A 5,898-nucleotide genomic window follows, 5' to 3' on the forward strand; every position below is an offset into this window, starting at 1 on the left:
CACTCACTGTTCATGAAAACAAACGGATTTCATCATTTCATCTTCTTCGGCTTGTTATCCAGGAAACGAATTGATACGGTGAATGCGTTGGATTGTGGACGACCCGTTAGTGGGCGTATTCGACACTTAATCGACTCATCGGATGAGTGCCGTCGATTTATTTGATTTTTTTTTAAATTCAAGGTTATAAACAATAATTTTCTTACAATATTTCTGCTTTCGATCATGAACTTTAACTCTATAGAAAAATAAATATATCATAGCGTAATGATAATTTAATATTTGAAAGTACATGCCATTACACTAAGAAAAAATTTAATAAATCTTAATATTAAATATATATTTTCAATAATACTATCTTAATATTTACTTAATAAAAAATGTTTACTTAATAAAAAAATGATAGTTTAAATATGTGTGATGTGATGATTCTTGTACATATATATATATATATAAATAAATGTATACATAAATGTACATATATATATATATATATATAATGTTATTTTAAATTTAGTAAATATACAGTTAGTATCATTTGAATCAATATTTATTAAAATTTAGTACATTTTTTTCAGTGTAATAGAACCTGCGATACAAAGAGATAATATTAAGTCTTACGACAATTCGTCGTTTTTAATTACTGTGACATTTTTAATTACTGTGGGTGCGTTCAAGGAGATGTTGTTAATGCTATTCATGTCATTTTATTCTTGTTTTATATAATATAGAATGATATATAATATAAATAAAGATAGAATGACACAAATAGCGTTAATAATCTAACCGAACGCACCCGAGATCTTTTAATATTACGAATATTAATATCTTTTAATATTTGAAATATTTCAATGATAAATTAAAAAATCGTGATAGAGGTGTTGTAATGTTAAATAGCTGAAACGAAGTCTTTTATATGATGGATAACGAGGATATATTTTGCGATAACGCGAATGTTATAGTGCACGCTCACGCGCGGAAGTGTTTGTTAGAGGTACGGAAATTGCGGATAATCTTACTATCGCGTGAAACATAAATGGACACTATTTCCTGCATAATTTTTCTTTAATTATACACTATGCCTCTCGATTATGAAAAAATGTCAATTTTCCACAAGCCAGCGTTTTTTATCTGTTCGCTTCTCGAGGAGCATGAGCGAGCCTGTCGGTTCATCCACTTCCTCAATTACTTTCACGCTTAAACCCGTTTCTACGTTATCCATTTCGCGGCAGATCATTTCCCACTAATCCTTAACGACGACGGTACTTTATAACAAAAATATTTTGCAAAATGAAAATGTGTTGACTGCTGATTGAATATCACGATTGACAAGAAAGATCAATGAGGAAAACTTGCATTTCTAACATGGTCGACCTCAGTGAGTATCAATTTTTGATGTTCTATCATTCTATTATATTTCACTCTACTATTATTCCAATTAAGTTAAATTTCTAAAATGAAATATTAAATTTTACGATTTTACAATAATAAGTTAAATAAAATCGCAATTTTTCGCAATAAATTCTTTGATACTGCTAATAGCGCACATTGTTATAAAATCAATTCAAAATTTGTAAGATTATTATTTTAGTTTACGATTGCGTTGCAAGTTTGATAGTAATTGGCAATCAGTTTATATAACTGAAAGATGTATTTAAAAATTTACATAGAAATATTATTAGGTATCAATATCTATCTTTGATTTTATTTGGTACTTTCTTTTTTATTTGATTTTCCATCAAATATTTTATATTAGTGAAAAAAATATGCGAATTCCTTTTATTGAGGCTCACTGGGCAGTTTCGTAGTCTGTTCTTATTTTAAGATCGTCTTAAATGTTTAATAATGATAGTTGATATTACTCTGATCGGCTTATGACATCTTAAAACTATGCTTAAGACAGTCTCAAATGTAAGAATTGACTATGAACACTAGACACTGTGTTTGAAATACTTTTAGATTCATATTTGCCTCTCTACTGTTTGATTTTTATATCAATAATCTATCACAACTCAAGTAAGCTTCGCGCATTTCTTTTCCACTTGATGATATATGCGCGTACCGAATTTCAAATTTCTTGATTGTATCGTCCCATGAATGGTCACATTCTTTCAAAAAACACTTTCGAAAAGTTAACATAATCGATTTTCACATTTAAAAAGAACACATTTTAAAAGTCGCTGGCGTTTTAAATTTTAAAAAGAATCTCGATTAAAAAAAAAACAGCGGCAAACGATTGAAACACATATTGTGACGATATTTAAAAACATTTAAAATTATTTCATCGGAATCGATCGTAACTGGTGGCTCTACTGAGAGCCCTAGTCTTCCTACAGCAGAGAAGTATATATACTGAGATCCTATACTAACACACTATCGTAGGTCGTAACTTGCCTGTGTATATATATATATATATATGTCGGAGGTCTTCGCTTCGCGTTTCGCAGCTATCCAAAGGAAAATCCGCGAAATTCGCGTGCGATATCTCGGTCCTGCGCAACGAAACACGCGCGTTTCCCGTCACTCGTCAGTCGTCACATGCACACGACCGTGAGTGCACGAACACGATATGTACACCTGTAACTCGCGGCCTCGTCTGACAGCTGCGGGAACCTAACCACTTTTCCACGGGGCATGGGGCCGTAAGGCCGCTCCGCGTTCTGCCGAGTGACGCTGAACCTGAACGCTCGTCGATCTGAACGGCGGGAACGGGACGGAACGGAACGGAACGAGGACCAGGAGAGCGGGCCCCTCGCCTCGCTAGTCGCCGCTCGCGACTCGCGAAGAAGCGAAATCGGCCTTCTTCGAGGCCCCTCGGCTCAGCTCGCCGATCTGTTGCACACCGAGAACGCACCGAAACTCATTTCGGGCATATCGATATGCTGAATTCCGTGGGGATAATGGAGGATACCATTATCCCTACGCGAGCGAGAAAGAAGAAAAAAAAGAAGAAAAAAGAAGCTAGTAAACGAGGGAGAGAAGAAGGCGATGGTGAGAGATTTGACCGCAGGGGTTTTACGCCCGGCCCTATGGCAACCTCTCACGCTTGTTCCGAAGGTCTCTGACGTCTCCCCGATCTTCTCTGCCCTTTCTCTCGCTTCTCCTATATTCCCCGCTCTCTATCTGACCGCCACACCTTCACGAAGATCGACTTGGGATCGGCCGCGACGGTAACGCGCTCCGCTCTCGGCAAGAGAAAGAGAGAGGCCAGCGACTTCTAACTGCCGGCGCTGCCGGACAGATTCCGTCCTGAATTCGTGTCTCGAATCCCTCTCGCCTGTTCTTCGAAGAAGAAAGAGAGAGGAACGGTCTTTTCCTCTCTCCACCCATCCCTTTGCTCTTTTTTCTCTTTCTCGTGTCTCTTCCAATGACATCTCTCTCTCTCTCTCTCTCTCTCTCTCTCTCTCTCTCTCTCTCTTTACCTTTCGAGTTATCTACCTGTTCGCGTCTACCTTTTATGTTGCTCGTGTTTCATTCTACATTTCTTTGGACTTTTACTGCACCGATCGTAGTAGAATACAAGTCTAAAATAAACGAAGGGACAAAAAAAAGATAACTAATTTTATGAATTTCTTTTTTACCAGATATAAAATTTTAATTTTTCGATCCCTTTTGGGTCTCTCTTCTTGCGTTATTTACTAAAAATTCCATCAAAATACATTCAGAAAAAGAGAAAGAGAGAGGAGGGAGGAGAGAGGTAGAATAAAGCCTCTGCGAGAGTGCATCTTCCTTCCGCACTTACATCCGTATATAGACATCACAAGCTCGCTTCATCAGATGCCAGATACTTCAGAATACAAAGATTGGTGATCGATGATTTTAAGTGGATTAGCTGCTTCATATCAAAGGTGACAGATACAGAGAAATCACGAGAAAAATGAGAAAATTGATGGATGAGTTTACTCGGATTTAAACGATATCTATTGCACAATCATTTAATTTACAATTTTAACCGACTCGATAAATGAGTCATATGATATTCAAGATTTATCAAGCGATTTAACAAATGTTTGCTTGAATCATCTGATGTAAATATTGCCTCACCATTTGATCGCGCGTGGTATTTTCTTTTCAACTCGAATTATATATAATTTATAAATACGTAAACTCTATTACCTATCTATCTCCTTTCTTAATAATTGTATTTATATAAAATTGTATTTATAGAATATTTTCTAAGTACTTTTACAATCTCTTAAAATTATAAAAGCAGATTACATGTTATTAACATCATTAAAAGATTTACATAAGTATCAGCATTTATCCAATTAAAGCGATCATCAAAATCGAAGAAATTAAAAGATTCTTAAGAGAGTGACAAATGATGAAAAATTTATTTGAGGATGTAGAAAATAATTTGTAGAAAATAATAAATTATCGTAAAACGGGTTTATTCTCTTGAGACAGGAAGCCTGCCATTTTATAGCGGCGTATGCATCACAGAGGGAAGTTCAATCTAATCAAAGTAACGGCTTGTAACGATTGCCGCGCTCTGAAACGCTCATAGAAACGTGTTTACATAACTTAACATAAGTAAGATGTTTGGGTACCTAATCGCGGGCAAAGATACGCAAAACCGGAAGGGACTTTGAGTGAAGTGTGATGACATTTAAATAAAATATATTGAGAAAGTGCATGCAGTCGATAATGGAACTCGCACAAAGCTTATGCGAAGCAGTTGCTGGCAAATTGTGAAACATAATGCCCTTCTTAAAATTAAAAATTAAAAAATTTTTTTGCAAATGAATATGTTCAAATAAAGACGTGTTTCTATTTGTTTGTTTTTTATGTAAAATTTGTTGTTTATGTAAAAATAAATTATAATTCCCTTTGTTTAAAATAAAAGAAGAATGATGAGATAAATTTACTGTTGTATATTTTTTAAAAGATCAAGCTACTTGTGGGAACGGTGGAAATAATATACCGCTACTAAACAATAAAATTACTCATGTTGATGTCGTTTTATTATCATTTGCGTGCATAGTGGAACTCAATTTTTGAATTTTATAATACAAGTATTGTTAGCCAAGCTCGAATTAAATCTTAATAATTTGTTCGATGAAATTAAGAATCTTTTTTATCATTGTACAGAAAAGATGTAGAAAATTACGATATACATGTATGACGTAATAAATCGCATGATTTTGTAGCAGGCGTCCATGAGACGTTTCGAGGATAAAACAAAGAAACATGCAAAAAAGACTTCAAAAATGAAACAAAACATCCACGATATAAGAAAGTAAAGAATAATATTTGTATATATTTCAAATAACATTTTTCAATAAACTATATTAAAGCAGTCTACATTAAAGAAATAAATGTGCAATGTTAGAATATAAACATTATAAATTTATGGAATATAAATTTTTGTATCAACAATATACATTCACCAGTGAAATCCAGCCTATGATTGGTTCGCTATCGATTTAAGCTAACTTAAGAAAGATCTGTAAGGAGGAGCATTAAGACTCACCCGCAGCCCTGACATTTCGCTGATCGCATGAGGTCATGCGATTTAATTTGCATTATTCCTGTTAGTATACCTTGATAGTTCCTGATTTTCACTTTCTCTTACATGATAATTCTCAATAAAAATAATAATAAATCAATAAAAATAACTGTATGCGTAAATTTACTTCCGAAATTTATTTCCGAAGTCTATAATAAGATGCAACAACAATCAATGTTTCGTAATAAAAAGAAATAAAAAGTTACATTTATAAATGATATTATAGAAAAAATTGCATTATTCCTGAAAAAAAAAAATATATATATATATATATATATATATATATATATATATAATTTTCCTTTATGTTAGAATTTAAGATAAAGATAATACATGACGCTAAAAATAATATAAATTTTATTGAATTATATCACTACTCTCTCTCTCTC

Source organism: Atta cephalotes (genome assembly GCF_000143395.1).
Source record: "Atta cephalotes unplaced genomic scaffold scaffold00005, whole genome shotgun sequence".
NCBI lineage: Eukaryota > Metazoa > Arthropoda > Insecta > Hymenoptera > Formicidae > Atta > Atta cephalotes.